Source organism: Triturus cristatus, chromosome 12 (genome assembly GCF_964204655.1).
Source record: "Triturus cristatus chromosome 12, aTriCri1.1, whole genome shotgun sequence".
Lineage (NCBI taxonomy): Eukaryota > Metazoa > Chordata > Amphibia > Caudata > Salamandridae > Triturus > Triturus cristatus.
This window is the reverse complement of record NC_140595.1, coordinates 662,024,657-662,045,505: the sequence shown is the minus strand read 5'-3', so window position 1 is coordinate 662,045,505 and position 20,849 is coordinate 662,024,657. Positions and strand designations below refer to the sequence as shown.

Genomic DNA, 20,849 nt, shown 5'->3' with positions numbered 1-20,849 from the left:
CTTGAGTTGCACCATAGCAGCTTATGGTGCTTTTCTGTTCAGAGTGTGCCTCCAATCCCACATTCATTTTTAATTTCTGTGCAGTTTAAAAACCAACAATTACTGCTCGAAGTTCACTTTTCAAAACCATTCAACCTATTAAATGTATTTCTCTAACCTATGAATGTGGTCCATGTTCACTTTTCCTCATCTTCATCTCGATACTCCTTTTCCAGAAACCAGGTTCACTTCTTCATTCAACCCACCCATCCAAGGTCACCAAATCTTTGAAGCAAGTCTGCCTATTCTCCCTTTCTCTCTATGTACAAGATACCTTGTATCATTTGAATGGACAGCAGGAGAGAAGGATATTTATGGTGAGTGGGGGTGGGGTTTTGAGGAGTAACCTCATTTGCCTAAGAGCCGGGGTATCTGGGAAAAAAAGTATTTTATGGGGGAAGACTTTCACATCTCCTTGGTGAAATTTGTAGGGCCTTATAACATCCTTTCTGTGGATGCAGATTCAGTCGGAACAGAGGTCCTAGTCCTCGCTCTGCCTTTCAAAGGAACTGTAAATATGCATGGCTTATTTGGCTTTGCCCGGCAGGGCTTGCCCGCCAGGGTGAGAATGGCGTTTGTCAGGCGTTCGTCAGGCGATCGGAAGGGGTGAGGCAATAATTTATAATTCAATGATCTTCATGATATTTTCTTGATAATATGAAAGCAGGAAAGGGAAGCTTGGCAATAAGCAATCCTAAAGCAAGGTGTGACTCCAGGGAAGAATGACTTGAAAACAACATACAGAAAGACTCATGTAAAAAGGCCCTGATGAGGCTTGAACTCATGACCCCTGGTTTACAAGACCAGTGCTCTGCCACTGAGCTACAAGGCCAGTCTGCACGCAGGATGTAAATTGCAACATGTATTCTTACTGAGGTATGAATATATCTATGATTTTGAGACTCTGTATGGAAACGTAGTTGCATATGAATGTCCACGTGCGCGCACACATTGAAGACCATGCTTAAGGCACTTTTTTTGGAAGTATGAAAAACTACATTTTCATATGAGAAAATAAGAGTTTTCGCATTCAAGACCATACCGATAGCTCTAGTTAGTATGTCTGCAATCAGTGACATATAGAGAACCCACTTATTAGAAGTGATCTGTCTCTGTGGGGCAGACATATGTTAACAGTCATTCATTTGAGACGGCCTAAACTTTAGGAGTAAGAGCTGCTTTCTTATCAATCTATTTATCCAAACTGGTTAATAAGCCAGGAGTGAGTGAAAGGCAATCCTCTGGAAACTCCATGAAAGATCTAATTTCTATTACGCACAAAATACTTCACTTTATTTGACATATTTGTTAAAATGGAACAGTCAGATGATCCCATCTAGCGGATCCTGGCTCTGTCTTGAAAGAGAGTGTAATTATACTACAAGAAATGCTGGCCATCAAAAGAGACTCTGATGGCTTTCCGACGAAGGTGGGATTCGAACCCACGCGTGCAGAGCACAATGGATTAGCAGTCCATCGCCTTAACCACTCGGCCACCTCGTCTGCCCCACAGCCCCATCTGAAACCTTGCTTCACAAAAGGTACTGAAGTGTCAATATACTGTACCTAAAAAAGAAAAAAACAGCTGAGGCAAGATCTCACATTCCACGTCTTCCCCCAATCAGGGACCTACATTTCATTTTTGGGAAATTCTTACTATGTGCTAATTACAAATATTCATAAGATTCCCCTAGACTTTGTCAGAACTGTCAAGATATAATTCTATGGGGTTTTGAATAGACAGAGCATATGTTATAGGACAATTATAGAATCTATTCCGTTTGGACTGTATTTTTAATAGTCATGATAACATGCTAGCATGTGAGTCGATCTTGCACAGTGAATGATGGAGCAGTGTCTGTCATCTACTTGGTCAGCTGTAGATGGCTCACCTGGGGAGATGTGAAAAGAGAGAGCTCCAGTGGCGCAATCGGTTAGCGCGCGGTACTTATACAGCAGTACTTGCACTGAGCCATGCCGAGGTTGTGAGTTCAAGCCTCACCTGGAGCAGCCGTGTTGTTTTTCATAAACCATTTCACAAAAAGTAAAGTTTAAACTCAGAGTATGGACGGCCCTTGCTAGAGAGTCTTTACTTCTTATAGGATCTACGTGTCCTACTCCTCTGGGTGCCAAATATCACATATCCTCCGCGATGCTCAGTTTAAACATTCCATGATGTGCCATCTTGCATTTCATGCAAACACCACATCAGTGCATTTAAAAATACATTTGTAGAATAATAAATATGATGAAAACTGTGTTCTCACATGATAACCATAAACTGAAGAGCTGCAAAAAATGCTGTATCAGCTACTTACAATAAAAGGTGACTCGAAAAAACTAGCAAAAGAAGAGCATCATCATATTAAAGGTTCTATTCACCATCTTGAGTTGCACCATAGCAGCTTATGGTGCTTTTCTGTTCAGAGTGTGCCTCCAATCCCACATTCATTTTTAATTTCTGTGCAGTTTAAAAACCAACAATTACTGCTCGAAGTTCACTTTTCAAAACCATTCAACCTATTAAATGTATTTCTCTAACCTATGAATGTGGTCCATGTTCACTTTTCCTCATCTTCATCTCGATACTCCTTTTCCAGAAACCAGGTTCACTTCTTCATTCAACCCACCCATCCAAGGTCACCAAATCTTTGAAGCAAGTCTGCCTATTCTCCCTTTCTCTCTATGTACAAGATACCTTGTATCATTTGAATGGACAGCAGGAGAGAAGGATATTTATGGTGAGTGGGGGTGGGGTTTTGAGGAGTAACCTCATTTGCCTAAGAGCCGGGGTATCTGGGAAAAAAAGTATTTTATGGGGGAAGACTTTCACATCTCCTTGGTGAAATTTGTAGGGCCTTATAACATCCTTTCTGTGGATGCAGATTCAGTCGGAACAGAGGTCCTAGTCCTCGCTCTGCCTTTCAAAGGAACTGTAAATATGCATGGCTTATTTGGCTTTGCCCGGCAGGGCTTGCCCGCCAGGGTGAGAATGGCGTTTGTCAGGCGTTCGTCAGGCGATCGGAAGGGGTGAGGCAATAATTTATAATTCAATGATCTTCATGATATTTTCTTGATAATATGAAAGCAGGAAAGGGAAGCTTGGCAATAAGCAATCCTAAAGCAAGGTGTGACTCCAGGGAAGAATGACTTGAAAACAACATACAGAAAGACTCATGTAAAAAGGCCCTGATGAGGCTTGAACTCATGACCCCTGGTTTACAAGACCAGTGCTCTGCCACTGAGCTACAAGGCCAGTCTGCACGCAGGATGTAAATTGCAACATGTATTCTTACTGAGGTATGAATATATCTATGATTTTGAGACTCTGTATGGAAACGTAGTTGCATATGAATGTCCACGTGCGCGCACACATTGAAGACCATGCTTAAGGCACTTTTTTTGGAAGTATGAAAAACTACATTTTCATATGAGAAAATAAGAGTTTTCGCATTCAAGACCATACCGATAGCTCTAGTTAGTATGTCTGCAATCAGTGACATATAGAGAACCCACTTATTAGAAGTGATCTGTCTCTGTGGGGCAGACATATGTTAACAGTCATTCATTTGAGACGGCCTAAACTTTAGGAGTAAGAGCTGCTTTCTTATCAATCTATTTATCCAAACTGGTTAATAAGCCAGGAGTGAGTGAAAGGCAATCCTCTGGAAACTCCATGAAAGATCTAATTTCTATTACGCACAAAATACTTCACTTTATTTGACATATTTGTTAAAATGGAACAGTCAGATGATCCCATCTAGCGGATCCTGGCTCTGTCTTGAAAGAGAGTGTAATTATACTACAAGAAATGCTGGCCATCAAAAGAGACTCTGATGGCTTTCCGACAAAGGTGGGATTCGAACCCACGCGTGCAGAGCACAATGGATTAGCAGTCCATCGCCTTAACCACTCGGCCACCTCGTCTGCCCTACAGCCCCATCTGAAACCTTGCTTCACAAAAGGTACTGAAGTGTCAATATACTGTACCTAAAAAAGAAAAAAACAGCTGAGGCAAGATCTCACATTCCACGTCTTCCCCCAATCAGGGACCTACATTTCATTTTTGGGAAATTCTTACTATGTGCTAATTACAAATATTCATAAGATTCCCCTAGACTTTGTCAGAACTGTCAAGATATAATTCTATGGGGTTTTGAATAGACAGAGCATATGTTATAGGACAATTATAGAATCTATTCCGTTTGGACTGTATTTTTAATAGTCATGATAACATGCTAGCATGTGAGTCGATCTTGCACAGTGAATGATGGAGCAGTGTCTGTCATCTACTTGGTCAGCTGTAGATGGCTCACCTGGGGAGATGTGAAAAGAGAGAGCTCCAGTGGTGCAATCGGTTAGCGCGTGGTACTTATACAGCAGTACTTGCACTGAGCCATGCCGAGGTTGTGAGTTCAAGCCTCACCTGTAGCAGCCGTGTTGATTTTCATAAACCATTTCACAAAAAGTAAAGTTTAAACTCAGAGTATGGACGGCCCTTGAGAGAGTCTTTACTTCTTATAGGATCTACGTGTCCTACTCCTCTGGGTGCCAAATATCACATATCCTCCGCGATGCTCAGTTTAAACATTCCATGATGTGCCATCTTGCATTTCATGCAAACACCACATCAGTGCATTTAAAAATACATTTGTAGAATAATAAATATGATGAAAACAGTGTTCTCACATGATAACCATAAACTGAAGAGCTGCAAAAAATGCTGTATCAGCTACTTACAATAAAAGGTGACTCGAAAAAACTAGCAAAAGAAGAGCATCATCATATTAAAGGTTCTATTCACCATCTTGAGTTGCATCATAGCAACTTATGGTGCTTTTCTGCTCAGAGTGTGCCTCCAATCCCACATTCATTTTTAATTTCTTTGCAGTTTAAAAACCAACAATTACTGCTCGAAGTTCACTTTTCAAAACCATTCAACCTATTAAATGTATTTCTCTAACCTATGAATGTGGTCCATGTTCACTTTTCCTCATCTTCATCTCGATTAGGCCTGGGCGAAGCACTACGCTACGCTCGCGTAGTTTGCGAAGTTCGCGCTACTTCGCACTACGCGAACTGCACGTAGCACAGTGCGAACACGCGTAGCGTAGTGTTGCGTAGTGCTGCGGTCATTTTTTGCTTGCTCGCGGTCCTCAACGTCAAGTTGGCGACCGCGAGCAAGCAAAATGACATCCTGGCGAGACTTTTTCCTTGTTCGCGATCGCGAGCATGGAAAATAAACCTCCCGGCGAGATTCCCAACGCGAGAAGGTCAGGTTTCTCATTGCGAGGGGTCGCGTATGCTCGCGACCGCTCGCGATGAGAAACTACCAGTTCGCGTTGAGAAAGCTGCAGCTCGAGTAAAAATCTACTCGAGCAGCAGAAAACTACAGCTCGCACTGTGCAAGATGCCATTTTCAATGATTGCACAGTGCCGGTTGCTTGTCCGCACTGTGCAATCATTGAAAACAACATCTTGCACAGTACGAACATGTTACTTCGCAGTTCGCGAAGTGCTACGCGTAGCTCGCGTAGTGCGAACTTCACTTTGCGTAGCTTCGCGAAGTGCTACTTCGCGAACTACGCCCACCCTTAATCTCGATACTCCTTTCCCAGAAACCAGGTTCACTTCTTCATTCAACCCACCCATCCAAGGTCACCAAATCTTTGAAGCAAGTCTGCCTATTCTCCCTTTCTCTCTATGTACAAGATACCTTGTATCATTTGAATGGACAGCAGGAGAGAAGGATATTTATGGTGAGTGGGGGTGGGGTTTTGAGGAGTAACCTCATTTGCCTAAGAGCCGGGGTATCTGGGAAAAAAAGTATTTTATGGGGGAAGACTTTCACATCTCCTTGGTGAAATTTGTAGGGCCTTATAACATCCTTTCTGTGGACGCAGATTCAGTCGGAACAGAGGTCCTAGTCCTCGCTCTGCCTTTCAAAGGAACTGTAAATATGCATGGCTTATTTGGCTTTGCCCGGCAGGGTGAGAATGGCGTTTATCAGGCGTTCGTCAGGCGATCGGAAGGGGTGAGGCAATAATTTATAATTCAATGATCTTCATGATATTTTCTTGATAATATGAAAGCAGGAAAGGGAAGCTTGGCAATAAGCAATCCTAAAGCAAGGTGTGACTCCAGGGAAGAATGACTTGAAAACAACATACAGAAAGACTCATGTAAAAAGGCCCTGATGAGGCTTGAACTCATGACCCCTGGTTTACAAGACCAGTGCTCTGCCACTGAGCTACAAGGCCAGTCTGCACGCAGCATGTAAATTGCAACATGTATTCTTACTGAGGTATGAATATATCTATGATTTTGAGACTCTGTATGGAAACGTAGTTGCATATGAATGTCCACGTGCGCGCACACATTGAAGACCATGCTTAAGGCACTTTTTTTGGAAGTATGAAAAACTACATTTTCATATGAGAAAATAAGAGTTTTCGCATTCAAGACCATACCGATAGCTCTAGTTAGTATGTCTGCAATCAGTGACATATAGAGAACCCACTTATTAGAAGTGATCTGTCTCTGTGGGGCAGACATATGTTAACAGTCATTCATTTGAGACGGCCTAAACTTTAGGAGTAAGAGCTGCTTTCTTTTCAATCTATTTATCCAAACTGGTTAATAAGCCAGGAGTGAGTGAAAGGCAATCCTCTGGAAACTCCATGAAAGATATAATTTCTATTACGCACAAAATACTTCACTTTATTTGACATATTTGTTAAAATGGAACAGTCAGATGATCCCATCTAGCGGATCCTGGCTCTGTCTTGAAAGAGAGTGTAATTATACTACAAGAAATGCTGGCCATCAAAAGAGACTCTGATGGCTTTCCGACGAAGGTGGGATTCGAACCCACGCGTGCAGAGCACAATGGATTAGCAGTCCATCGCTTTAACCACTCGGCCACCTCGTCTGCCCTACAGCCCCATCTGAAACCTTGCTTCACAAAAGGTACTGAAGTGTCAATATACTGTACCTAAAAAAGAAAAAAACAGCTGAGGCAAGATCTCACATTCCACGTCTTCCCCCAATCAGGGACCTACATTTCATTTTTGGGAAATTCTTACTATGTGCTAATTACAAATATTCATAAGATTCCCCTAGACTTTGTCAGAACTGTCAAGATATAATTCTATGGGGTTTTGAATAGACAGAGCATATGTTATAGGACAATTATAGAATCTATTCCGTTTGGACTGTATTTTTAATAGTCATGATAACATGCTAGCATGTGAGTCGATCTTGCACAGTGAATGATGGAGCAGTGTCTGTCATCTACTTGGTCAGCTGTAGATGGCTCACCTGGGGAGATGTGAAAAGAGAGAGCTCCAGTGGCGCAATCGGTTAGCGCGCGGTACTTATACAGCAGTACTTGCACTGAGCCATGCCGAGGTTGTGAGTTCGAGCCTCACCTTTAGCAGCCGTGTTGATTTTCATAAACCATTTCACAAAAAGTAAAGTTTAAACTCAGAGTATGGACGGCCCTTGCTAGAGAGTCTTTACTTCTTATAGGATCTACGTGTCCTACTCCTCTGGGTGCCAAATATCACATATCCTCCGCGATGCTCAGTTTAAACATTCCATGATGTGCCATCTTGCATTTCATGCAAACACCACATCAGTGCATTTAAAAATATATTTGTAGAATAATAAATATGATGAAAACAGTGTTCTCACATGATAACCATAAACTGAAGAGCTGCAAAAAATGCTGTATCAGCTACTTACAATAAAAGGTGACTCAAAAAAAACTAGCAAAAGAAGAGCATCATCATATTAAAGGTTCTATTCACCATCTTGAGTTGCACCATAGCAGCTTATGGTGCTTTTCTGCTCAGAGTGTGCCTCCAATCCCACATTCATTTTTAATTTCTTTGCAGTTTAAAAAACAACAATTACTGCTCGAAGTTCACTTTTCAAAACCATTCAACCTATTAAATGTATTTCTCTAACCTATGAATGTGGTCCATGTTCACTTTTCCTCATCTTCATCTCGATACTCCTTTGCCAGAAACCAGGTTCACTTCTTCATTCAACCCACCCATCCAAGGTCACCAAATCTTTGAAGCAAGTCTGCCTATTCTCCCTTTCTCTCTATGTACAAGATACCTTGTATCATTTGAATGGACAGCAGGAGAGAAGGATATTTATGGTGAGTGGGGGTGGGGTTTTGAGGAGTAACCTCATTTGCCTAAGAGCCGGGGTATCTGGGAAAAAAAGTATTTTATGGGGGAAGACTTTCACATCTCCTTGGTGAAATTTGTAGGGCCTTATAACATCCTTTCTGTGGATGCAGATTCAGTCGGAACAGAGGTCCTAGTCCTCGCTCTGCCTTTCAAAGGAACTGTAAATATGCATGGCTTATTTGGCTTTGCCCGGCAGGGTGAGAATGGCGTTTGTCAGGCGTTCGGAAGGGGTGAGGCAATAATGTATAATTCAATGATCTTCATGATATTTTCTTGATAATATGAAAGCAGGAAAGGGAAGCTTGGCAATAAGCAATCCTAAAGCAAGGTGTGACTCCAGGGAAGAATGACTTGAAAACAACATACAGAAAGACTCATGTAAAAAGGCCCTGATGAGGCTTGAACTCATGACCCCTGGTTTACAAGACCAGTGCTCTGCCACTGAGCTACAAGGCCAGTCTGCACGCAGGATGTAAATTGCAACATGTATTCTTACTGAGGTATGAATATATCTATGATTTTGAGACTCTGTATGGAAACGTAGTTGCATATGAATGTCCACGTGCGCGCACACATTGAAGACCATGCTTAAGGCACTTTTTTTGGAAGTATGAAAAACTACATTTTCATATGAGAAAATAAGAGTTTTCGCATTCAAGACCATACCGATAGCTCTAGTTAGTATGTCTGCAATCAGTGACATATAGAGAACCCACTTATTAGAAGTGATCTGTCTCTGTGGGGCAGACATATGTTAACAGTCATTCATTTGAGACGGCCTAAACTTTAGGAGTAAGAGCTGCTTTCTTATCAATCTATTTATCCAAACTGGTTCATAAGCCAGGAGTGAGTGAAAGGCAATCCTCTGGAAACTCCATGAAAGATCTAATTTCTATTACGCACAAAATACTTCACTTTATTTGACATATTTGTTAATATGGAACAGTCAGATGATCCCATCTAGCGGATCCTGGCTCTGTCTTGAAAGAGAGTGTAATTATACTACAAGAAATGCTGGCCATCAAAAGAGACTCTGATGGCTTTCCGACGAAGGTGGGATTTGAACCCACGCATGCAGAGCACAATGGATTAGCAGTCCATCGCCTTAACCACTCGGCCACCTCGTCTGCCCTACAGCCCCATCTGAAACCTTGCTTCACAAAAGGTACTGAAGTGTCAATATACTGTACCTAAAAAAGAAAAAAACAGCTGAGGCAAGATCTCACATTCCACGTCTTCCCCCAATCAGGGACCTACATTTCATTTTTGGGAAATTCTTACTATGTGCTAATTACAAATATTCATAAGATTCCCCTAGACTTTGTCAGAACTGTCAAGATATAATTCTATGGGGTTTTGAATAGACAGAGCATATGTTATAGGACAATTATAGAATCTATTCCGTTTGGACTGTATTTTTAATAGTCATGATAACATGCTAGCATGTGAGTCGATCTTGCACAGTGAATGATGGAGCAGTGTCTGTCATCTACTTGGTCAGCTGTAGATGGCTCACCTGGGGAGATGTGAAAAGAGAGAGCTCCAGTGGCGCAATCGGTTAGCGCGCGGTACTTATACAGCAGTACTTGCACTGAGCCATGCCGAGGTTGTGAGTTCGAGCCTCACCTGGAGCAGCCGTGTTGTTTTTCATAAACCATTTCACAAAAAGTAAAGTTTAAACTCAGAGTATGGACGGCCCTTGCTAGAGAGTCTTTACTTCTTATAGGATCTACGTGTCCTACTCCTCTGGGTGCCAAATATCACATATCCTCCGCGATGCTCAGTTTAAACATTCCATGATGTGCCATCTTGCATTTCATGCAAACACCACATCAGTGCATTTAAAAATACATTTGTAGAATAATAAATATGATGAAAACTGTGTTCTCACATGATAACCATAAACTGAAGTGCTGCAAAAAATGCTGGATCAGCTACTTACAATAAAAGGTGACTCGAAAAAACTAGCAAAAGAAGAGCATCATCATATTAAAGGTTCTATTCACCATCTTGAGTTGCACCATAGCAGCTTATGGTGCTTTTCTGTTCAGAGTGTGCCTCCAATCCCACATTCATTTTTAATTTCTTTGCAGTTTAAAAACCAACAATTACTGCTCGAAGTTCACTTTTCAAAACCATTCAACCTATTAAATGTATTTCTCTAACCTATGAATGTGGTCCATGTTCACTTTTCCTCATCTTCATCTCGATACTCCTTTCCCAGAAACCAGGTTCACTTCTTCATTCAACCCACCCATCCAAAGTCACCAAATCTTTGAAGCAAGTCTGCCTATTCTCCCTTTCTCTCTATGTACAAGATACCTTGTATCATTTGAATGGACAGCAGGAGAGAAGGATATTTATGGTGAGTGGGGGTGGTGTTTTGAGGAGTAACCTCATTTGCCTAAGAGCCGGGGTATCTGGGAAAAAAAGTATTTTATGGGGGAAGACTTTCACATCTCCTTGGTGAAATTTGTAGCGCCTTATAACATCCTTTCTGTGGATGCAGATTCAGTCGGAACAGAGGTCCTAGTCCTCGCTCTGCCTTTCAAAGGAACTGTAAATATGCATGGCTTATTTGGCTTTGCCCGGCAGGGCTTGCCCGGCAGGGTGAGAATGGCGTTCGTCAGGCGTTCGTCAGGCGATCGGAAGGGGTGAGGCAATAATGTATAATTCAATGATCTTCATGATATTTTCTTGATAATATGAAAGCAGGAAAGGGAAGCTTGGCAATAAGCAATCCTAAAGCAAGGTGTGACTCCAGGGAAGAATGACTTGAAAACAACATACAGAAAGACTCATGTAAAAAGGCCCTGATGAGGCTTGAACTCATGACCCCTGGTTTACAAGACCAGTGCTCTGCCACTGAGCTACAAGGCCAGTCTGCACGCAGGATGTAAATTGCAACATGTATTCTTACTGAGGTATGAATATATCTATGATTTTGAGACTCTGTATGGAAACGTAGTTGCATATGAATGTCCACGTGCGCGCACACATTGAAGACCATGCTTAAGGCACTTTTTTTGGAAGTATGAAAAACTACATTTTCATATGAGAAAATAAGAGTTTTCGCATTCAAGACCATACCGATAGCTCTAGTTAGTATGTCTGCAATCAGTGACATATAGAGAACCCACTTATTAGAAGTGATCTGTCTCTGTGGGGCAGACATATGTTAACAGTCATTCATTTGAGACGGCCTAAACTTTAGGAGTAAGAGCTGCTTTCTTATCAATCTATTTATCCAAACTGGTTAATAAGCCAGGAGTGAGTGAAAGGCAATCCTCTGGAAACTCCATGAAAGATCTAATTTCTATTACGCACAAAATACTTCACTTTATTTGACATATTTGTTAAAATGGAACAGTCAGATGATCCCATCTAGCGGATCCTGGCTCTGTCTTGAAAGAGAGTGTAATTATACTACAAGAAATGCTGGCCATCAAAAGAGACTCTGATGGCTTTCCGACGAAGGTGGGATTCGAACCCACGCGTGCAGAGCACAATGGATTAGCAGTCCATCGCCTTAACCACTCGGCCACCTCGTCTGCCCCACAGCCCCATCTGAAACCTTGCTTCACAAAAGGTACTGAAGTGTCAATATACTGTACCTAAAAAAGAAAAAAACAGCTGAGGCAAGATCTCACATTCCACGTCTTCCCCCAATCAGGGACCTACATTTCATTTTTGGGAAATTCTTACTATGTGCTAATTACAAATATTCATAAGATTCCCCTAGACTTTGTCAGAACTGTCAAGATATAATTCTATGGGGTTTTGAATAGACAGAGCATATGTTATAGGACAATTATAGAATCTATTCCGTTTGGACTGTATTTTTAATAGTCATGATAACATGCTAGCATGTGAGTCGATCTTGCACAGTGAATGATGGAGCAGTGTCTGTCATCTACTTGGTCAGCTGTAGATGGCTCACCTGGGGATATGTGAAAAGAGAGAGCTCCAGTGGCGCAATCGGTTAGCGCGCGGTACTTATACAGCAGTACTTGTACTGAGCCATGCCGAGGTTGTGAGTTCGAGCCTCACCTGGAGCAGCCGTGTTGTTTTTCATAAACCATTTCACAAAAAGTAAAGTTTAAACTCAGAGTATGGACGGCCCTTGCTAGAGAGTCTTTACTTCTTATAGGATCTACGTGTCCTACTCCTCTGGGTGCCAAATATCACATATCCTCCGCGATGCTCAGTTTAAACATTCCATGATGTGCCATCTTGCATTTCATGCAAACACCACATCAGTGCATTTAAAAATACATTTGTAGAATAATAAATATGATGAAAACTGTGTTCTCACATGATAACCATAAACTGAAGAGCTGCAAAAAATGCTGTATCAGCTACTTACAATAAAAGGTGACTCGAAAAAACTAGCAAAAGAAGAGCATCATCATATTAAAGGTTCTATTCACCATCTTGAGTTGCACCATAGCAGCTTATGGTGCTTTTCTGTTCAGAGTGTGCCTCCAATCCCACATTCATTTTTAATTTCTGTGCAGTTTAAAAACCAACAATTACTGCTCGAAGTTCACTTTTCAAAACCATTCAACCTATTAAATGTATTTCTCTAACCTATGAATGTGGTCCATGTTCACTTTTCCTCATCTTCATCTCGATACTCCTTTTCCAGAAACCAGGTTCACTTCTTCATTCAACCCACCCATCCAAAGTCACCAAATCTTTGAAGCAAGTCTGCCTATTCTCCCTTTCTCTCTATGTACAAGATACCTTGTATCATTTGAATGGACAGCAGGAGAGAAGGATATTTATGGTGAGTGGGGGTGGGGTTTTGAGGAGTAACCTCATTTGCCTAAGAGCCGGGGTATCTGGGAAAAAAAGTATTTTATGGGGGAAGACTTTCACATCTCCTTGGTGAAATTTGTAGGGCCTTATAACATCCTTTCTGTGGATGCAGATTCAGTCGGAACAGAGGTCCTAGTCCTCGCTCTGCCTTTCAAAGGAACTGTAAATATGCATGGCTTATTTGGCTTTGCCCGGCAGGGTGAGAATGGCGTTTGTCAGGCGATCGGAAGGGGTGAGGCAATAATTTATAATTCAATGATCTTCATGATATTTTCTTGATAATATGAAAGCAGGAAAGGGAAGCTTGGCAATAAGCAATCCTAAAGCAAGGTGTGACTCCAGGGAAGAATGACTTGAAAACAACATACAGAAAGACTCATGTAAAAAGGCCCTGATGAGGCTTGAACTCATGACCCCTGGTTTACAAGACCAGTGCTCTGCCACCGAGCTACAAGGCCAGTCTGCACGCAGGATGTAAATTGCAACATGTATTCTTACTGAGGTATGAATATATCTATGATTTTGAGACTCTGTATGGAAACGTAGTTGCATATGAATGTCCACATGCGCGCACACATTGAAGACCATGCTTAAGGCACTTTTTTTGGAAGTATGAAAAACTACATTTTCATATGAGAAAATAAGAGTTTTCGCATTCAAGACCATACCGATAGCTCTAGTTAGTATGTCTGCAATCAGTGACATATAGAGAACCCACTTATTAGAAGTGATCTGTCTCTGTGGGGCAGACATATGTTAACAGTCATTCATTTGAGACGGCCTAAACTTTAGGAGTAAGAGCTGCTTTCTTATCAATCTATTTATCCAAACTGGTTAATAAGCCAGGAGTGAGTGAAAGGCAATCCTCTGGAAACTCCATGAAAGATCTAATTTCTATTACGCACAAAATACTTCACTTTATTTGACATATTTGTTAAAATGGAACAGTCAGATGATCCCATCTAGCGGATCCTGGCTCTGTCTTGAAAGAGAGTGTAATTATACTACAAGAAATGCTGGCCATCAAAAGAGACTCTGATGGCTTTCCGACGAAGGTGGGATTCGAACCCACGCGTGCAGAGCACAATGGATTAGCAGTCCATCGCCTTAACCACTCGGCCACCTCGTCTGCCCCACAGCCCCATCTGAAACCTTGCTTCACAAAAGGTACTGAAGTGTCAATATACTGTACCTAAAAAAGAAAAAAACAGCTGAGGCAAGATCTCACATTCCACGTCTTCCCCCAATCAGGGACCTACATTTCATTTTTGGGAAATTCTTACTATGTGCTAATTACAAATATTCATAAGATTCCCCTAGACTTTGTCAGAACTGTCAAGATATAATTCTATGGGGTTTTGAATAGACAGAGCATATGTTATAGGACAATTATAGAATCTATTCCGTTTGGACTGTATTTTTAATAGTCATGATAACATGCTAGCATGTGAGTCGATCTTGCACAGTGAATGATGGAGCAGTGTCTGTCATCTACTTGGTCAGCTGTAGATGGCTCACCTGGGGAGATGTGAAAAGAGAGAGCTCCAGTGGCGCAATCGGTTAGCGCGCGGTACTTATACAGCAGTACTTGCACTGAGCCATGCCGAGGTTGTGAGTTCAAGCCTCACCTGGAGCAGCCGTGTTGTTTTTCATAAACCATTTCACAAAAAGTAAAGTTTAAACTCAGAGTATGGACGGCCCTTGCTAGAGAGTCTTTACTTCTTATAGGATCTACGTGTCCTACTCCTCTGGGTGCCAAATATCACATATCCTCCGCGATGCTCAGTTTAAACATTCCATGATGTGCCATCTTGCATTTCATGCAAACACCACATCAGTGCATTTAAAAATACATTTGTAGAATAATAAATATGATGAAAACTGTGTTCTCACATGATAACCATAAACTGAAGAGCTGCAAAAAATGCTGTATCAGCTACTTACAATAAAAGGTGACTCGAAAAAACTAGCAAAAGAAGAGCATCATCATATTAAAGGTTCTATTCACCATCTTGAGTTGCACCATAGCAGCTTATGGTGCTTTTCTGTTCAGAGTGTGCCTCCAATCCCACATTCATTTTTAATTTCTGTGCAGTTTAAAAACCAACAATTACTGCTCGAAGTTCACTTTTCAAAACCATTCAACCTATTAAATGTATTTCTCTAACCTATGAATGTGGTCCATGTTCACTTTTCCTCATCTTCATCTCGATACTCCTTTTCCAGAAACCAGGTTCACTTCTTCATTCAACCCACCCATCCAAGGTCACCAAATCTTTGAAGCAAGTCTGCCTATTCTCCCTTTCTCTCTATGTACAAGATACCTTGTATCATTTGAATGGACAGCAGGAGAGAAGGATATTTATGGTGAGTGGGGGTGGGGTTTTGAGGAGTAACCTCATTTGCCTAAGAGCCGGGGTATCTGGGAAAAAAAGTATTTTATGGGGGAAGACTTTCACATCTCCTTGGTGAAATTTGTAGGGCCTTATAACATCCTTTCTGTGGATGCAGATTCAGTCGGAACAGAGGTCCTAGTCCTCGCTCTGCCTTTCAAAGGAACTGTAAATATGCATGGCTTATTTGGCTTTCCCCGGCAGGGCTTGCCCACCAGGGTGAGAATGGCGTTTGTCAGGCGTTCGTCAGGCGATCGGAAGGGGTGAGGCAATAATTTATAATTCAATGATCTTCATGATATTTTCTTGATAATATGAAAGCAGGAAAGGGAAGCTTGGCAATAAGCAATCCTAAAGCAAGGTGTGACTCCAGGGAAGAATGACTTGAAAACAACATACAGAAAGACTCATGTAAAAAGGCCCTGATGAGGCTTGAACTCATGACCCCTGGTTTACAAGACCAGTGCTCTGCCACTGAGCTACAAGGCCAGTCTGCACGCAGGATGTAAATTGCAACATGTATTCTTACTGAGGTATGAATATATCTATGATTTTGAGACTCTGTATGGAAACGTAGTTGCATATGAATGTCCACGTGCGCGCACACATTGAAGACCATGCTTAAGGCACTTTTTTTGGAAGTATGAAAAACTACATTTTCATATGAGAAAATAAGAGTTTTCGCATTCAAGACCATACCGATAGCTCTAGTTAGTATGTCTGCAATCAGTGACATATAGAGAACCCACTTATTAGAAGTGATCTGTCTCTGTGGGGCAGACATATGTTAACAGTCATTCATTTGAGACGGCCTAAACTTTAGGAGTAAGAGCTGCTTTCTTATCAATCTATTTATCCAAACTGGTTAATAAGCCAGGAGTGAGTGAAAGGCAATCCTCTGGAAACTCCATGAAAGATCTAATTTCTATTACGCACAAAATACTTCACTTTATTTGACATATTTGTTAAAATGGAACAGTCAGATGATCCCATCTAGCGGATCCTGGCTCTGTCTAGAAAGAGAGTGTAATTATACTACAAGAAATGCTGGCCATCAAAAGAGACTCTGATGGCTTTCCGACGAAGGTGGGATTCGAACCCACGCGTGCAGAGCACAATGGATTAGCAGTCCATCGCCTTAACCACTCGGCCACCTCGTCTGCCCCACAGCCCCATCTGAAACCTTGCTTCACAAAAGGTACTGAAGTGTCAATATACTGTACCTAAAAAAGAAAAAAACAGCTGAGGCAAGATCTCACATTCCACGTCTTCCCCCAATCAGGGACCTACATTTCATTTTTGGGAAATTCTTACTATGTGCTAATTACAAATATTCATAAGATTCCCCTAGACTTTGTCAGAACTGTCAAGATATAATTCTATGGGGTTTTGAATAGACAGAGCATATGTTATAGGACAATTATAGAATCTATTCCGTTTGGACTGTATTTTTAATAGTCATGATAACATGCTAGCATGTGAGTCGATCTTGCACAGTGAATGATGGAGCAGTGTCTGTCATCTACTTGGTCAGCTGTAGATGGCTCACCTGGGGAGATGTGAAAAGAGAGAGCTCCAGTGGCGCAATCGGTTAGCGCGCGGTACTTATACAGCAGTACTTGCACTGAGCCATGCCGAGGTTGTGAGTTCAAGCCTCACCTGGAGCAGCCGTGTTGTTTTTCATAAACCATTTCACAAAAAGTAAAGTTTAAACTCAGAGTATGGACGGCCCTTGCTAGAGAGTCTTTACTTCTTATAGGATCTACGTGTCCTACTCCTCTGGGTGCCAAATATCACATATCCTCCGCGATGCTCAGTTTAAACATTCCATGATGTGCCATCTTGCATTTCATGCAAACACCACATCAGTGCATTTAAAAATACATTTGTAGAATAATAAATATGATGAAAACTGTGTTCTCACATGATAACCATAAACTGAAGAGCTGCAAAAAATGCTGTATCAGCTACTTACAATAAAAGGTGACTCGAAAAAACTAGCAAAAGAAGAGCATCATCATATTAAAGGTTCTATTCACCATCTTGAGTTGCACCATAGCAGCTTATGGTGCTTTTCTGTTCAGAGTGTGCCTCCAATCCCACATTCATTTTTAATTTCTGTGCAGTTTAAAAACCAACAATTACTGCTCGAAGTTCACTTTTCAAAACCATTCAACCTATTAAATGTATTTCTCTAACCTATGAATGTGGTCCATGTTCACTTTTCCTCATCTTCATCTCGATACTCCTTTTCCAGAAACCAGGTTCACTTCTTCATTCAACCCACCCATCCAAGGTCACCAAATCTTTGAAGCAAGTCTGCCTATTCTCCCTTTCTCTCTATGTACAAGATACCTTGTATCATTTGAATGGACAGCAGGAGAGAAGGATATTTATGGTGAGTGGGGGTGGGGTTTTGAGGAGTAACCTCATTTGCCTAAGAGCCGGGGTATCTGGGAAAAAAAGTATTTTATGGGGGAAGACTTTCACATCTCCTTGGTGAAATTTGTAGGGCCTTATAACATCCTTTCTGTGGATGCAGATTCAGTCGGAACAGAGGTCCTAGTGCTCGCTCTGCCTTTCAAAGGAACTGTAAATATGCATGGCTTATTTGGCTTTGCCCGGCAGGGCTTGCCCGCCAGGGTGAGAATGGCGTTTGTCAGGCGTTCGTCAGGCGATCGGAAGGGGTGAGGCAATAATTTATAATTCAATGATCTTCATGATATTTTCTTGATAATATGAAAGCAGGAAAGGGAAGCTTGGCAATAAGCAATCCTAAAGCAAGGTGTGACTCCAGGGAAGAATGACTTGAAAACAACATACAGAAAGACTCATGTAAAAAGGCCCTGATGAGGCTTGAACTCATGACCCCTGGTTTACAAGACCAGTGCTCTGCCACTGAGCTACAAGGCCAGTCTGCACGCAGGATGTAAATTGCAACATGTATTCTTACTGAGGTATGAATATATCTATGATTTTGAGACTCTGTATGGAAACGTAGTTGCATATGAATGTCCACGTGCGCGCACACATTGAAGACCATGCTTAAGGCACTTTTTTTGGAAGTATGAAAAACTACATTTTCATATGAGAAAATAAGAGTTTTCGCATTCAAGACCATACCGATAGCTCTAGTTAGTATGTCTGCAATCAGTGACATATAGAGAACCCACTTATTAGAAGTGATCTGTCTCTGTGGGGCAGACATATGTTAACAGTCATTCATTTGAGACGGCCTAAACTTTAGGAGTAAGAGCTGCTTTCTTATCAATCTATTTATCCAAACTGGTTAATAAGCCAGGAGTGAGTGAAAGGCAATCCTCTGGAAACTCCATGAAAGATCTAATTTCTATTACGCACAAAATACTTCACTTTATTTGACATATTTGTTAAAATGGAACAGTCAGATGATCCCATCTAGCGGATCCTGGCTCTGTCTTGAAAGAGAGTGTAATTATACTACAAGAAATGCTGGCCATCAAAAGAGACTCTGATGGCTTTCCGACGAAGGTGGGATTCGAACCCACGCGTGCAGAGCACAATGGATTAGCAGTCCATCGCCTTAACCACTCGGCCACCTCGTCTGCCCCACAGCCCCATCTGAAACCTTGCTTCACAAAAGGTACTGAAGTGTCAATATACTGTACCTAAAAAAGAAAAAAACAGCTGAGGCAAGATCTCACATTCCACGTCTTCCCCCAATCAGGGACCTACATTTCATTTTTGGGAAATTCTTACTATGTGCTAATTACAAATATTCATAAGATTCCCCTAGACTTTGTCAGAACTGTCAAGATATAATTCTATGGGGTTTTGAATAGACAGAGCATATGTTATAGGACAATTATAGAATCTATTCCGTTTGGACTGTATTTTTAATAGTCATGATAACATGCTAGCATGTGAGTCGATCTTGCACAGTGAATGATGGAGCAGTGTCTGTCATCTACTTGGTCAGCTGTAGATGGCTCACCTGGGGAGATGTGAAAAGAGAGAGCTCCAGTGGCGCAATCGGTTAGCGCGCGGTACTTATACAGCAGTACTTGCACTGAGCCATGCCGAGGTTGTGAGTTCAAGCCTCACCTGGAGCAGCCGTGTTGTTTTTCATAAACCATTTCACAAAAAGTAAAGTTTAAACTCAGAGTATGGACGGCCCTTGCTAGAGAGTCTTTACTTCTTATAGGATCTACGTGTCCTACTCCTCTGGGTGCCAAATATCACATATCCTCCGCGATGCTCAGTTTAAACATTCCATGATGTGCCATCTTGCATTTCATGCAAACACCACATCAGTGCATTTAAAAATACATTTGTAGAATAATAAATATGATGAAAACTGTGTTCTCACATGATAACCATAAACTGAAGAGCTGCAAAAAATGCTGTATCAGCTACTTACAATAAAAGGTGACTCGAAAAAACTAGCAAAAGAAGAGCATCATCATATTAAAGGTTCTATTCACCATCTTGAGTTGCACCATAGCAGCTTATGGTGCTTTTCTGTTCAGAGTGTGCCTCCAATCCCACATTCATTTTTAATTTCTGTGCAGTTTAAAAACCAACAATTACTGCTCGAAGTTCACTTTTCAAAACCATTCAACCTATTAAATGTATTTCTCTAACCTATGAATGTGGTCCATGTTCACTTTTCCTCATCTTCATCTCGATACTCCTTTTCCAGAAACCAGGTTCACTTCTTCATTCAACCCACCCATCCAAGGTCACCAAATCTTTGAAGCAAGTCTGCCTATTCTCCCTTTCTCTCTATGTACAAGATACCTTGTATCATTTGAATGGACAGCAGGAGAGAAGGATATTTATGGTGAGTGGGGGTGGGGTTTTGAGGAGTAACCTCATTTGCCTAAGAGCCGGGGTATCTGGGAAAAAAAGTATTTTATGGGGGAAGACTTTCACATCTCCTTGGTGAAATTTGTAGGGCCTTATAACATCCTTTCTGTGGATGCAGATTCAGTCGGAACAGAGGTCCTAGTCCTCGCTCTGCCTTTCAAAGGAACTGTAAATATGCATGGCTTATTTGGCTTTGCCCGGCAGGGCTTGCCCGCCAGGGTGAGAATGGCGTTTGTCAGGCGTTCGTCAGGCGATCGGAAGGGGTGAGGCAATAATTTATAATTCAATGATCTTCATGATATTTTCTTGATAATATGAAAGCAGGAAAGGGAAGCTTGGCAATAAGCAATCCTAAAGCAAGGTGTGACTCCAGGGAAGAATGACTTGAAAACAACATACAGAAAGACTCATGTAAAAAGGCCCTGATGAGGCTTGAACTCATGACCCCTGGTTTACAAGACCAGTGCTCTGCCACTGAGCTACAAGGCCAGTCTGCACGCAGGATGTAAATTGCAACATGTATTCTTACTGAGGTATGAATATA

The 20,849-nt window shown here is 41.5% G+C and overlaps 20 non-coding genes across 20 annotated transcripts; 6 read left to right on the top strand and 14 right to left on the bottom strand.

Moving 5' to 3' along the window:
- Window positions 1-799: 799 nt before the first annotated feature.
- TRNAT-UGU (transfer RNA threonine (anticodon UGU)) lies at window positions 800-871 on the bottom strand. Its single transcript has one exon. It is a non-coding gene; the product is annotated as a tRNA-Thr (tRNA).
- Window positions 872-1,460: 589 nt separating this feature from the next.
- Window positions 1,461-1,542, bottom strand: TRNAS-GCU (transfer RNA serine (anticodon GCU)). The gene has a single exon. It is a non-coding gene; the product is annotated as a tRNA-Ser (tRNA).
- A 412-nt stretch (window positions 1,543-1,954) lies between these two features.
- TRNAI-UAU (transfer RNA isoleucine (anticodon UAU)) lies at window positions 1,955-2,049 on the top strand. Its single transcript has 2 exons — window positions 1,955-1,992; window positions 2,014-2,049. It is a non-coding gene; the product is annotated as a tRNA-Ile (tRNA).
- A 1,174-nt stretch (window positions 2,050-3,223) lies between these two features.
- Window positions 3,224-3,295, bottom strand: TRNAT-UGU (transfer RNA threonine (anticodon UGU)). The gene has a single exon. It is a non-coding gene; the product is annotated as a tRNA-Thr (tRNA).
- A 589-nt stretch (window positions 3,296-3,884) lies between these two features.
- On the bottom strand, window positions 3,885-3,966 carry TRNAS-GCU (transfer RNA serine (anticodon GCU)). The gene has a single exon. It is a non-coding gene; the product is annotated as a tRNA-Ser (tRNA).
- Window positions 3,967-6,227: 2,261 nt separating this feature from the next.
- Window positions 6,228-6,299, bottom strand: TRNAT-UGU (transfer RNA threonine (anticodon UGU)). Its single transcript has one exon. It is a non-coding gene; the product is annotated as a tRNA-Thr (tRNA).
- A 2,328-nt stretch (window positions 6,300-8,627) lies between these two features.
- Window positions 8,628-8,699, bottom strand: TRNAT-UGU (transfer RNA threonine (anticodon UGU)). Its single transcript has one exon. It is a non-coding gene; the product is annotated as a tRNA-Thr (tRNA).
- Window positions 8,700-9,782: 1,083 nt separating this feature from the next.
- TRNAI-UAU (transfer RNA isoleucine (anticodon UAU)) lies at window positions 9,783-9,877 on the top strand. Its single transcript has 2 exons — window positions 9,783-9,820; window positions 9,842-9,877. It is a non-coding gene; the product is annotated as a tRNA-Ile (tRNA).
- Window positions 9,878-11,051: 1,174 nt separating this feature from the next.
- TRNAT-UGU (transfer RNA threonine (anticodon UGU)) lies at window positions 11,052-11,123 on the bottom strand. The gene has a single exon. It is a non-coding gene; the product is annotated as a tRNA-Thr (tRNA).
- Window positions 11,124-11,712: 589 nt separating this feature from the next.
- On the bottom strand, window positions 11,713-11,794 carry TRNAS-GCU (transfer RNA serine (anticodon GCU)). Its single transcript has one exon. It is a non-coding gene; the product is annotated as a tRNA-Ser (tRNA).
- Window positions 11,795-12,206: 412 nt separating this feature from the next.
- On the top strand, window positions 12,207-12,301 carry TRNAI-UAU (transfer RNA isoleucine (anticodon UAU)). Its single transcript has 2 exons — window positions 12,207-12,244; window positions 12,266-12,301. It is a non-coding gene; the product is annotated as a tRNA-Ile (tRNA).
- Window positions 12,302-14,111: 1,810 nt separating this feature from the next.
- On the bottom strand, window positions 14,112-14,193 carry TRNAS-GCU (transfer RNA serine (anticodon GCU)). The gene has a single exon. It is a non-coding gene; the product is annotated as a tRNA-Ser (tRNA).
- Window positions 14,194-14,605: 412 nt separating this feature from the next.
- Window positions 14,606-14,700, top strand: TRNAI-UAU (transfer RNA isoleucine (anticodon UAU)). Its single transcript has 2 exons — window positions 14,606-14,643; window positions 14,665-14,700. It is a non-coding gene; the product is annotated as a tRNA-Ile (tRNA).
- Window positions 14,701-15,874: 1,174 nt separating this feature from the next.
- Window positions 15,875-15,946, bottom strand: TRNAT-UGU (transfer RNA threonine (anticodon UGU)). The gene has a single exon. It is a non-coding gene; the product is annotated as a tRNA-Thr (tRNA).
- Window positions 15,947-16,535: 589 nt separating this feature from the next.
- TRNAS-GCU (transfer RNA serine (anticodon GCU)) lies at window positions 16,536-16,617 on the bottom strand. Its single transcript has one exon. It is a non-coding gene; the product is annotated as a tRNA-Ser (tRNA).
- Window positions 16,618-17,029: 412 nt separating this feature from the next.
- Window positions 17,030-17,124, top strand: TRNAI-UAU (transfer RNA isoleucine (anticodon UAU)). Its single transcript has 2 exons — window positions 17,030-17,067; window positions 17,089-17,124. It is a non-coding gene; the product is annotated as a tRNA-Ile (tRNA).
- Window positions 17,125-18,298: 1,174 nt separating this feature from the next.
- On the bottom strand, window positions 18,299-18,370 carry TRNAT-UGU (transfer RNA threonine (anticodon UGU)). Its single transcript has one exon. It is a non-coding gene; the product is annotated as a tRNA-Thr (tRNA).
- Window positions 18,371-18,959: 589 nt separating this feature from the next.
- Window positions 18,960-19,041, bottom strand: TRNAS-GCU (transfer RNA serine (anticodon GCU)). Its single transcript has one exon. It is a non-coding gene; the product is annotated as a tRNA-Ser (tRNA).
- A 412-nt stretch (window positions 19,042-19,453) lies between these two features.
- TRNAI-UAU (transfer RNA isoleucine (anticodon UAU)) lies at window positions 19,454-19,548 on the top strand. Its single transcript has 2 exons — window positions 19,454-19,491; window positions 19,513-19,548. It is a non-coding gene; the product is annotated as a tRNA-Ile (tRNA).
- Window positions 19,549-20,722: 1,174 nt separating this feature from the next.
- TRNAT-UGU (transfer RNA threonine (anticodon UGU)) lies at window positions 20,723-20,794 on the bottom strand. The gene has a single exon. It is a non-coding gene; the product is annotated as a tRNA-Thr (tRNA).
- Between the last annotated feature and the right edge of the window lie 55 nt (window positions 20,795-20,849).